The sequence below is a fragment of the Myotis lucifugus genome, unplaced genomic scaffold (genome assembly GCF_000147115.1).
Source record: "Myotis lucifugus unplaced genomic scaffold, Myoluc2.0 scaffold_360, whole genome shotgun sequence".
Classification (NCBI taxonomy): Eukaryota; Metazoa; Chordata; class Mammalia; order Chiroptera; family Vespertilionidae; genus Myotis; species Myotis lucifugus.
The window spans coordinates 5,862-19,375 of NW_005871408.1; positions in this window are offsets into that span (position 1 = coordinate 5,862).

Sequence of the window (13,514 nt, forward strand, 5' to 3'; positions counted from 1 at the left end):
GTTACTCGTCCCTCGGCCTCAGAGCTCCCTGACCTGCCCAACAGTGTGATGGGGGCTGCCTAGAACGTCTTGAGATACTCAATTAAGTGCATGTTTTTGTCCTCTTCCCCCTCTCAAGTTCATCATCACCATCTTGCCCTGGATCCTCAGAGGGCAGCTCAAACAGGGCGCAGTCTCGAGCGTGCCGATGAGAGGCACAAGGAGAGACCCCAGCGTCCTCAGCTCTGAGGTGACCCGCTGAGGGCACCCAGGAGGTCTTCTGCTGGAGGTGCCCCTGCCTTTGTGTTTAGATACTCGAGACACCCAACTCGGACTGAAGCACTGAGCTGCTCTGGGGTGGGGTAAATGATCTGTCAGGGGTGGAGAACCGACTGAAGACTGGAAACAAAAGACAAACCGACTCTTCTTGGGATGGAGAGGTGAGAGGGGTAGGGGTTTCCTGGGGTGGGTATTGGCAAAATATTTGGGTGACATTTTTTTAAATGTTCTGAGACTCCACAGTGACATCGCTAGGTTTAAAGAGAATGGCAAACCCTCCTGGGCATGCAGTGGCAGAGACAGAAAACAAACAAATCGCCTACGTCACTGTGATGCGGTAGAAAGCCCTGAACCAGGGACTGAGCTAGCTGGCTTTCGGTGCGTCCTTAACTGGTTATATGACCTTGAGTGAGATACATACCATTTCCTGGGTCCAAGTTTTGTCCCCCATAAATGAGGAGGTTGAATTATGGGGCTGTCAAAATGGCTTTCTTCATAAACCATAATCCAGATCGATGGATGTGAGCTGAATATGAGGAGGGAACTAATATTTATTTTCACAGACTAAAGGCCAGACATTGAGCTGGTGTTCAATGAGACAGTTTACCCCCTTTTCAGCTGAGAAAACTGCCCTTCCTTGTCAAGTAATTTTGCCCAAAGGCACACAACTAGAAGGGAGTGAAGGTGGGATTGCCATGTGGGTTTATTCGACTCCACAATGGAATGAAAATAATTCCTCTTTACTTGCAATTTTATTTTTGAGTTTTCATCATGAGTTGAAAACTAGCACAATCGATGAAATACAGTGGGTGCCCGTGGCATGGTTTTTGGATGAGTGAATGTTTAAACTTCCTTATCAAACTGGCTCATCATACTCCTCAGCGCCCAGAATAGTCCCTGGCGCACAATAGCTGCTCAGTAAGCATTTGTGGCAGTAGACTACTCCCTGAACACATCGGTCCAATATGCTGGGACAGTACAGAGGCCCAACAGCTCACATGTCTGACCAAGAAGGACACTGGGCACCAAAGAAAAACAGCACATCCCTAACCTGCTAACAGGCTACGCTGTGCAGCTCTGCCTGCCTGGCTTTGTCTCCCTCTTCTTCACGACCTACAAAGAGAAGTGAAGGAGCTGGAGAAAATTCCAAGTTGAAAGTGCTTTGGTGAATGAACAACCTTAAAACTAAGGACTCTTCAACCTCCAATGCTCTCTTCTCAGTCCTCATCTTCTCAGCTACTCAATAGAGTTTGCCTCAACCCATGGTCTCCCAGTCAGAAACCTACCAGGTGATCTCCAAGGCAACATCTGTGTTCAAACATTACAAAAATCTAAGGTGAAGAAAGCAACTGTACTTGACATGACACTTAAACTGCTTCCACGATACACAGTCTAATTTTAGAACATGTTCAATGTTCCCCAAAGACACCCGACACATAAGAGTCTTCCTGGTTCCTGCTTATCATCCCCTGCTCCAGGCACGTCGGATGGATGGGTGGGTAGGTGGGTGGGTAGGTGGATGAATGGATGGGTGGAAGGATGGGTGGAAGAATGAATGGGTGGAGATTAGATATATATACATCCTATTGGTTCTATTTCTCTGTAGAACTTGAATACACCAGTCTTTCCTCTGACCTGATTCATTGTCAAATTCCTTATGTCTTAGCTTGGATTTCCTGGGAAGGATTTCTGGGACTCTGATATATGTGAGCAAGAGATGTATGGGGGAGTGCTCGTAAGAGTAACACCCAAGTGAGTGAGGCAGAAAGAGAAGTTGCTCTGTGAGAAGTTCTGGAGCTGAGATGACCCTTCATGGTTGTCCCAAATTCAAGCAACAGGTTGGGTTTTTATAAACTCCGCTCCACCCACCACAATAAAGCAAAGTAGTGGCATGCTTTAATTGGGCGGCTTTCTTGGACTGAGGTCAGTTCCCAAGAGGGACTTAGCTGTGAGTTATCAGCCTACATTCCTGTCAGCGTGGAGATGAGCTCCCCTGTCTTGAAGAGGAATCTGGGCCACACACTACAGCATCCACTACACCTTGAATGTTTCCATTTGCACCAAGTCACTTTGAAATTGGGGATTTGGGGGTTGTTGTGTTTTTTACTGAATTCAATCAGGAGACAAAAATCACCCTTTTTAGTTTGTGGGAAGGACTTCTTTAGCAGTTTAAGAGCTTTAGCAAGCAAACCTGAGTAAGAAACAAAGAAAATTTGCCCTTGCAAAGTGATGAAAGAATTCTACAGCAACTGGCAAGAACGCTGAGGCGCTAGTATTTGGTTATTAAAACAAAATCTCTAAGGTACTTAGCACAAAACACTGGCATTCATAATGGAGAGTCTTGTACACACAGACAGGCAGGCTGACAGACTGACAGAAAGGCCAATAGTTCTCAAGGCAAACATCTTAAGTTACAGCAGCTCTTGGCTTATTTATTTTCCCCATTAGGTACTGCATTCAAAGGACCTTCATGTGGTACATTGAAGATCAAAGTACATTTTTTCAAAGAAGAAAAAAAAACCAGAAAGAATGAACTATTCCAAATATACATATGTTCTCAGTTGTGAATATTTTCCATCCTTTGTTGTAGGAAAATAAGTTGAAGACAGGAAAGAACTAGGTGATAGAATCAATTGTGTACATATCATTGTCAAGAGAGGACGCCAAATCCAACACAATGGAAGCCTGTCTGTGAGCCCAAGCTTTTAGGATTTAAACCAATCAATGCTCTTCCTACATTTGAAGTTCTTTAAAAGACAATCTTCTTTTCACGACAGTAGAGTGAGTCTTACAGACACAAAGCATCGACATGTCACTTTTTTTCTGCAGGCAAGACTTTTTCCTGCAGAAAGTCTTATTTCCCATTCTATTGCAAGTACAGTTTCGATTTAAAAACTCCTACTGCGTTATCCTAGTGCTTCTAAGAAAAGAAAAATCACACACTGTGTTCTTGAAGTCTCACCAATAGAAAAGGATTCTAATCAGTACATACACAGCAACACAGTTCAACACATGTTGATGTGTGGCCTTGTGTGTATCAGACATTGCAGCAGGCACTGAGGCTACGCGCATACCTAAGACACAATTCCTACTTCCCAGGTGGGAGGAAGACAGGCAGTTCCAACGTTAGGCAGGAAATTTCAAGCTAGCACGTACCTTGGAAACCACCTGCGTAGCTGTGGGGAGGGATTTAGAAGATGAGGGAAGATTTCGTGGAAGAAATGGCTCATGAGCTTCGTCTTATAGGATGAGCAGAGTCAGATGGGGTGAAGAGTCCTGGGGAAAGGTAACAACAGGCCACTCATGAAAGAAAGGCAGGGCAGGAGGAGATGAGCGGGAGAGTGGACGGGAGACAGTCAAGGAGGGCTGTGGGTGGCATGAAGGAGCCCGATCAGAGTCATTCAAGAGGAACATGGCCAGATTGGTTCTCAGACCTGTTGTTCCGGCAGCGGCATGAAAAGGGGATTTAAAGGAAACAGGATGGGCTAGATGAGGGGGCAGGTGTGAGAACTTTTTTAGAAACTATTAATAGGACTGGGTTACCGATAGGATTTAGAAGTGAGGAAGAGCGAGAAGTTAAGTATGATTCCCAGGTCTCTGGATTGGGCAATTGGCTAGATGGATGGATGTACAGACACAGAATTCAGGAAAAGCAAGTATAGAACAAAAAGACAGGAGTTGTATTTCAGATACCTTGAGCTAAGGAAATCCGAGGGAGAGCTCAATGTAGATGTGTGAGTCTAAGTCTCTGAAGAGAGGTCTGAGTTAAACATGGCCTTGGGAGTCATTATCGTATTCAAGCACCATATAAGGGTATGGACTTTTGTTTGTTTTCATGTGTCTCATTCACTACTGTATTTGGAGCCAAGGACAGTACACACCATAAATATCTGTGAGATGAAGAGTAGTTAAACTTACAGAAGTGAGGGAATTGTCCAGGTGGAAATGTTGAATAAGAAGTAATCAGGGGACACACAATAGCATAGAAATAGATAACCTGTTGGCCATCTCCACTGCTCTCCCTGACAACACCAAGCACCAAATCTCTATATTTCTAGTTTAATAGAAATTACAAAATAATTCAGTACTTACCTTCATGCAATTACCTCCAAAGTGATAGAAGGTAAGAAGACATTTTGTTAATCTCTTATGGTGGGGAGAAAAGCCCATTTTACGTATTTTCAACTGATTTTTATGAGGTAGTGTGAATATTTTAAATGGATGAGAAATACACTCATGGACTTACAAACACAAACCCTGCATATTTCATCTAATTTTTTAAAACCTGGAAAGAACAAACTATCCTATATAATAAAGCCCAGTGACCAAATGGCAGAACAACTAGAACGACCCTTCACCCTGGCCAGCCCTGCCCCTGATCGGCCCCCATGGGGGCAGGCCAGCTGGAGCCCACCAGTGCACAAATTCATGCACCAGGCCTCTAGTATAATAATAAAAGAGAATATCTTGGCCTCCAGATGTATCTCCATTTAGAGGACTCAAAGGCACTTCAAAATTATTATGTTGAAGAGCATACTTATGATCTCCTCCCAATTCTTGCTGAAGCAGAGAAAAGAGGAGTCAGCTCTGACACCTCCCTCTCCCTTGTCCCATAGCTACACCGTTCCCAAATCCTGTCCATCTCACATGCTACAGACCTCTAGCATCTCGTCACTTTCTCTCCCCATCCCCCCACCGGACTCCGAGGAATTGCCACCTGTCCCCTGGATGTCTGCTACAGCCCCCTAATAACCCTCCCCTCTTCTTACCCTCTCTGGGCCTCCCCCAATATATTTATTAATGTTAACCTGAGTGTTTTCATTTTTTTAAAACACAAACCTGATCACGTTTCCCTCCTATATGAAGCCCTCCTTTGGCTTCCTGTGGCTCACAGGATAAAGACACATCTCCTTGGGAGGCCTCAACCTCTCTCTGGTCTCATCGGGCCCGCTGTCCCTGCTCTCTGCTGCCAGGACCTTCCTGCAGATCCTCAGATAAGCTGTCTCCCTCCCACCCCCGCACTTGCTATTCCCTCCACCGGGAACATACTTATCATCCGCCCCCCACTTTCCAACTCGATCCATTTGGCCTAGGTGACCCCACTCATTCTTCCAGCTTAGATCAGGCTCTACTATCAGCTGATTCCATGGAACTCCACTTCTATCCTTTGGAGCACATATTTCACTTTATGATTATACACATTCTTCACTGTATCTTTATACATTCATTTGTGTAATTAAATAAATAATATCTGTTGGCTGGGCCTTATGTTCCATATCTGTTTTTGATCACTACCATATTCTCAGCTCCAAAATGCCTCAAAGCCTGGCACATAGTAGGTACTCAATAAAAATCTGCTGAAATAATGAATGCGTTAATGAGTATGCATGCGTGTGCGTGTGCGTGTGTGTGTGTGTGTGTGTGTGCGTGTGTGTGTGTGTTTCCTTATTTAGGATATTTGGAAGGTTTTGGAATTATTAGCTAAAAAAAAAAAAAATTCTACCAAAACTTAAGTACTATATGTTGCTTCTCCCTCTCTGTTATTATATAAGTTTAAACGACATATACCAATACGTACTCCTTGACAAAATGTTTATTTATTGCTGGATCATCTGACTTAGCTTTTCCTGAAAAACTAAAACAATAGTCATGTAAAAATGTCAGTCCCTTCCCTTGGACATAATTCCACTAGGAGAAAGGAACCAACTGGAAATGGCAACTCAAAAGCTATTTCAATGTATCCCTCACCACAACATGTAACATGGACACTTTTTGAAATTGAAATAAAACAATACTTCTTAGACATTACTTTGATCCTATAGTTTTATGGAAAGTTAATCAGGATATTGCAGATTAAATATTAGAGAATTTCAAGAAGTGTTAGATAAGCTTTTGTAAATACATTTTAAGTAACTCATCCCTACATTTTAGCTAGTGTTTCACATGACTGTTTCCTCAGCCCCAGTAGAAGCAGGACCGGCCTGAGTTTTCATTGCCAGGGCGAGGCCCACGTGCTAACCACCACGAGCAACACATGCTCCTGAAATCAATAATTCCCAGCTTCAACATTTTCATTAAAGGTTTCCTCTTTTTTCAAAAACAACTAAAAGGCATCCAGTTCAATACTGTCCAGAGATTGAATCTCCACTGTTTCCTTTGCCGCAAAAAAGGGTACTTCTGTTTAGTCAAAGGCAAATTTTGGTATCCCCCCCCCACCCCACCCCCCGCGCACCACCACCACCACCTCCTAAGACTGAATCTGCATGACTTCAGATGCCTCTGCTGAGAGGTGAAGAGAACAGCAAACCCAACACCAGGCACTGCTGCTGCCGAGGAAACAGGTCCGAGTGGAAGATGCCTGGTCTTCCAGGGCAGCGGCTCCTGGGGAGCAGCCCTGGGGACCCCTCGTGCTGATTAAGAGAAAATAAGTTTATGACTCAGTTGGTTAAAGGCTCACTTGCTTTCAGAAAGGTTCCTTGTAGAGATTTCGAGGCTGGATCCACACAAACAGGCCAACATTCCTAATGAGAACGTTTCCCTCTTGTTCAAGGTGACTGTGTTACGATATGTTTCCCAGGAGCAACCCCGAGGAAGGATTTGCGTGCAAGGAGTTTATTTGGGAGTGGCGCCGTCGGATTCGGCAGGGAGGAAGGGAAGGCAGCCAATAAAAGGTCCATTAACACGAAAGTCACCCCTGTGAATAGCTGGAGCTCGATCCCACTGGGGAACTCTGGAGCCGAGAGGGTGGGAAGCCCGGGATCAGAGTTATTCCAGGCAAGAGGGAGGAGAGCTGGGCGTTTTATACGACAGGCAGTCCTTGCTGAAGGCTGCATCCAGGCTGTTCTGGACTCAGCTCCTCCCGCCTGCTGTGTGAGGGCAGCCCAGCAGGTTTTGGTGGCCGAGAGAGAGCCCCCAGGCAAAGAAGTGCTGCCCCGAGCGGTTGAAAGTTGGGCTGGCGAGTGTTAGGGACAATAGCCGGCACCGAGAACATCTGCTGTTGGTGACGAACTGCACAGAAATCATTCCCACTTAGTGAGTGCCTGCTCTGTGCAGAGCCCTCTATGTTGATGATTTTATTTTCCTACTCCTAGCAGCCCTGGGAGGTAGGCATTCTTATTATAATTTTACAACTAAAGAGGGAGGGCAGTTCACTTCTCCAAGGCCATGCTCCAATGCACCGCACAATGTGTCTGGCTCCAGCGTGGAAGTGCTGAGCCACTACCGTCCACGGAAGGACTGGCCCTGCACCTCCAAGAGCACATGCCTATCACCATCCCATGCACAGCGGAACCCGCGCGAGGCCAGCCTTCCTTCCTGTGGGCACTGCACTCCTTGCCTTTGCTGCTTCTTTCACATTGGCACCAAGAGCTGTGCCAATTATTCAACAGTCAGTTGACCAAATACAGGACAACTTTGTGCAGGATAGCGGAGCTCTGAGGCCCTTTGACTGAAACGTCCAAATGAACATTCCGTGTGGCCAAGTTGTCAGTGAGAAAGGAGGTCTAATGAAGCTCCACGGTGGAAGCCAACAGCAGAGCTGAGCCGCCCGAGCTTGAATACAATTCCAAGGGGCTGTCCCAGGGCTCTGGGGTACAAAGTGGCCGTTATCTGAAGTTGCGAAGGGATTTCCTGAAATAGCTGGTAACTGCACAATGAAGCACGTCATAAAAGCTGGCCGTCCCTGGTGCCTGATCACCAGGGCCAAATCGGACCAGTCAGGGCATTGACCTAGACCATGAAATGATTTTCAGAGACTTTCCCTCCAACAGGGAAAAACCCACTTCCCTAAAATAACCTCCCTTTAATAGACTGTTGCAGTAATAAAGGGGTTTATTTGATGGAACTTGCTGTGTACACTCAAAGTGAATTTGAACCGACCAAATTCCCATCCTCCTCTCCAGTATAGTAATGACCTCCTATATGTTCATGCATTAAAAATCACAGCAATTTGTCTTGAAAACAACTAAATTCTTTAAAGGTTACGTTTCTCCATTTTCAGGGCCCTCATTTCTTCTTGTATAATTGCTCAAAGAATCCCCCTCAGTTCTGTTTTTCTTTTTTAAAGGGCCCGCAGCCTCCTCGTTTACCATTAAAAATACGGTTTTCCTAACTCTCCGCTGAGGTGCTTCTTCCAACTCTCACGGAAACCCCGGGACTCGGTGGGTGTGCCGGCTCCTCTTGCCCCCCACCCCCACCCCCAGACCTCTCCTGGCCCCGCAGGTCCACCCCCAGCCCAAAGGCCCATTGCAGAGCACACCCATTCGCCGGAAGGTCGGTGAAACCCAGGCCTTAGGCCAGACCCACACTCCCAGGCTGACGCCCCAAATGTGGTGGTTGGTACTAATAGGGGTGAGGAGGAGCGGTTGGCTGGAAGGGAAGCCCTCCCCTAAGTCTCTGATTCTGTGGTACTGCTAGGGAAAAAAATATTTATCCTATAACCCTTATAAAAACTATTAAAAGATGCCAGAACCGTTTTGGCTCAGTGGATAGAGCGTTGGCCTGCAGACTCAAGGGTCCTGGGTTCGATTCCAGTCAAGGGCATGTACCTTGGTTGCAGGCACATCCCCAGTGGGGGGCGTGCAGGAGGCAGGTGATCGATGTTTCTAACTCTCTATCCCTCTCCTTCCTCTCTGTAAAAAAATCAATAAAATATATTTTTTAAAAAAAAACTATTAAAAGATACTAAAAGAATTAGTTTAATAGTGTTTTCCAAAAACATAACCAGCCATCGGCTCTTGTAATCTTTTTTTTAATTTTACAAAAAAGAAAGATCTGATTATAAATGACAATGAAATACTCTTTCTATCCTTTAAAAAAAGATGTTCAGGAGACAATTGTACCAAATACAAGATACGCATTTAGAAGGAGAAGCAGAAGCGAGGAGTTCAGTTGACACAAACCGTCCAAGTTCTGCGGGTTAATTACCTCTCTTGCAAAGTTACCTGCCATGGTTGGCATTCTCTGGAGGCAATAATAATAATAATAATAATAATTAATAATCATGCGTGAGCAGCCTCCACTGTCGGCGACAGTTCATTTCAAGGAGAGCTGCTGCAGAAAGGCATCTGGGATGACTTGACAAGCAAATCAGAGCGTGAGACATTCGGGCCTTCTGCCTTCCAGCTGATAAGGAGTCCCCTGGCGTCACCTCTCCGAGAAAGAATCTGGTTTCTTGTTCCCTTAGCACAGACATTGTAAAAAGGCCAGTTTACATGGAGGGATAAAAGAAGAGTGAAGGTTGGTTTACAAAACCACCGGGAACGATGGTTTTGTAAAGCAGCCACAGGAGCGGCTGAGGGCCCCAGTGTCCTCCCCGCTGACACAGCGCCGCCTCCCCTCCCCGGTCACAGCGAAGGCCCCTAGAGACATGCTCGCCCGAAGACTGAGTCGCGTGTGCTGTGGTCCGTGTGTCTTTTTCACGGATGCCCTGTCTCTATTAAAGGATTTCCATCCATAAAGCGATGGAACCGCTGTAACTGTGAATGAACTAGACTGAGTTTACATTAAACAGTAACTTTGGCTCAGGAAGACTCCACCAGAATCAGGGAATGAGCTGGAGGAGTTGTGAGGTGTTGCCATTGCCATCGAACGTGTTAACCATCTTGATTATGAATTGTGCCTACAAATGACATCACTGCCAACTGATGGTTCTCCCTCATCGATGCTTCTCCCTCTCCCTCTCTCTCTAAAATCAACTAAAAACATATCCTTGGGTGACAATTAAAAAAGGAAGATTACGAGTACCAGGAAGCCCACTTCTGAAGTATTTAGACAACAGCGGGAAAGCACGGGGCCGTGTGAAATAGAACCAGGGCCTGAAACGGTCACCAGGGTGAGGTCCCTCCTCCGTCGGCCACACCTCGGCTTTCCCTCGTTCTCAGGCGGCACTGGCATTTCAAGCAGCACCAGAGTTAGTCATCGCACTCAGTGTGAGGGCATCTCAGCGGGGTTGTCCCAGAGAATGGATGTCTCACTGCGTTTCACTGCCTCAGACGGGCTCGCCTGCCCTTCACGGAACCAATCACTGTGCCAGGGGAGTGAGGTGCCGGGTGCGCCGGGCCGGGCTCAGGACTGTGCCGGATGTGGGACAAAGTCAGCTCACCCTGAGCACCTCGTGGAGGACAGGCACCCAGCAGGAGGAAACGGAGGTGATGCGAGCAGAGAAAGAGCAAAGGAAGGCTGGGGATCAAAAACAACAGCTGTCCACCATGGCCTGTTCAGAAGAGAACAGAGAGTTAGATCAGGTGAGTGTTGTGGGAGGCAAGAGATAAAACCGCTTATTTCAAATGGGGAACCAGGGAAGTCTTCTTGGGGCAACTGACCCCTGAACTGAGCGTCCCGGGGTGGAGGTGGGCAATAGGGAATGGCATGAGCAACGGTGAGAGAGTAGGTGAGAGGGGTGAGTGCACGCCGCCTGCTGCTTCACATGAATGAAGAGGAGCCAGGGTAGAGAAGGCTGAGGAGGCTGATGGGAGGTGCTGGCTGCCGGGCTGGGCATCACCCTTCACTCGGTAAATGATGGGCAGTGTTGAAGGTTCTGGTCCAGGAGCTGGTTGAAATAGCTGTACCTTAGGAATGGAACTTTGTCATGATATATGGGGTGGATTGGGATGGATGAGGTGGGAACCAGGGAACCAGTTTGAAGACTATTAGAATAATCTCAGTGTTTGGGGCCAGGGCACCTGTGAGAATGAGGGGAGAGAATGAACATGAGAGAAATGATGGTAGGAGAAGAGGTGGGATGGAGACAGGTTGGTGACTTCTTGAATGGGAGTAGAGAGAGCTCGGCAGGAAAAAAGAATAAAACATATACACAAAGTGTCCGATTTGGGTGGATGTTGAAGCCTGAAAGAGAGAGGAGAGAGGAGAAAGTGAGAGAGAGAGAGAGAGAGACAGAGAGAGAAGGAGAGAGGGAGAATATTGTGGTAAGATGATGATAATTTCCACCTGCTGACATTTTGAGTTTGGGGTACCAGTAGCAGATCGAATAGAAATTATAACATTTCTGAGTTCTAAGGGATTGAAGGACCAGACATCTGGCCGCTCTGCACCCACAACCCTGCAGGGCATCGGTTCGCCTGCTGGAGCTGAGTCGTTGCTGTCCCCTCTGGACAGTGCTCTGCAGCGTGCCACGCTGCCCACTACTCCCATCTTTCAACCGGTGATTAATAAGCCTGCATGTATCTAATTACTTCTTTTATTATATATTTTACCATTCAAAAATATTGACTTTTTTTTCTTATAATGTGTCTTTTCTCTTATAAATGATGAATTTCCTACCTCTGTTAAAAAGGTTTCCCCAAATCCTAGGTGATGTTTTATGTCTTCTAAATTAATTTTTTTGTTGTTGTTAATCCTAACCTGAGAATATTTTTTCCATTGATTTTTTTTTTTTAGAGAGAGAATGGAAGGGAGGGGGAGAGACACAGAGAGAGAAACACTGATGAGAGAAAGACACATCAATTGGCTGCCTCCCACACACGTCCTCACCAGGGGCAGGGATTGAGCCTGAATTTGAGGTACGTGCCCTTGACCAGAATCGAACCCAAGACCCGTCAGTCCATGGGCCGACGCTCTAACCACTGAGAAAACCAGCTAGGGCTACATTATTTTTGTTTTACATTTTGCATGGAAACACTCCAGCTCGAACTGATTTTTGCAAATGTTTGAGATAGGGCTCCAGCTATATTTTCTTTCAGGAGATACTCACTCAGGTCAGCACCATCAAATTTCCCTCTGATCCTTTGTCAGATATTACATTCCTGTATTTACTGGGACCTAGTCCTGTGTTCTTTATTTGTTTTTACTTAACTATGTGACCTTCCTTGTAACTAGGAGAAAGCAGGCTCTGTTTAGAGCAGTGGTTCTCAACCTTCCTAATGCCGAGACCCTTTAATACAGTTCCTCATATTGTGGTGACCCCCAATTTCATTGTTACAAATTGAACATAATTAAAGCATAGTGATTAATCACAAAAACAATATGTAATTATATATGTGTTTTGCGATGGTCTTAGGTGACCCCTGTGAAAGGGTCGTTCGACCCCCAAAGGGGTCACGACCCACAGGTTAAGAACCGCTGGTTTAGAGGATCTGTCTTTAGGTCTTTTACAAGAAGGTGTAAGTAGAATGAAAAAGGACCAGACACATGTGAATAGTGTGGAGGTGGGAAAATACGGACAGTTTTGGTGACATTGAGTTTTGTATTCTTGGCAAACAGCAATATGATGTTGGCTACAAAAACAAACAAATATATATATATATATATACACACACACACACACACACACACACACACACATATGTATGATGTTGGCTAGTTTGCCATTGAATGAGAGGTCAGGAAAGGCAATTGATCAAATAATAGGCCAATAATTTGAAACAAGTAAAGTCCTTCCAGTGAAATGAAAAAGAAAAAGAGTCTGAGTTATAAGTATCACCTTTCTGATTCGAAGACCAATTTCTGTTCCATTCAGAAAGTATTTGACAGTCTTTCTGCTGAGAACCCATGCTCAGCATACGTGTGAGTCAGTCGGGTGAATGGCTGCACCTGGGAGAGAGGCAGGACAGAGGGCCGGTCTTGGCCAAGGGAAGCCCATTAGCTGCCTACAGAGGCCAAATGAGCAACGCAATTCCATCTTCCCTTTCCCTTGAGGCCAGATCTAGACTAACAGCTCTCAAATTGTAGCCGGCACCAGAATCACCTGGGAAACTTGTTAAAACACAGATTGCTGGGCCCCACCCTCACAGCTTCTGATTCAGCAGGTGCTCGTGTTGGGGGGTGGGGGCGATAATTGGCATTTCTAACAAATGCCCAGCTGGAGTGTTTTCATGCAAAGAGGCAATGCTACTGGCCCAGGGCCCCACCTTGAGAATCATTCTCTAGCCCAGTGGTTCTCAACCTTGGCTGCACATTAGAATCACCTGGGAATCTTTTTTAAAATCCTGAGATCACGGCCTCATTCTCTGGAAATTCTGTTTCTTTGTGACTAATGTTGTGGTCCCACCCCATAACAAAGAAACAAAATTTCCGGATATGGAGGCCCTGAAATCGATTTTATAAAATAGATCCCGGGTATAATATTAATTATCTAAGTTGAAAGCCAGGTCCAGAAAGATATTTCGGGTGGGTTAAGATAGCTTTTATTTCTTTCAGGAGGGGTGTCCATGGAGATAAAAAACTTGGTAAGAATATACGTTCCGAAAAAGAACACTCGACTTATCACACATTTTGCATTTTCAACCCCGGGCTGTTGA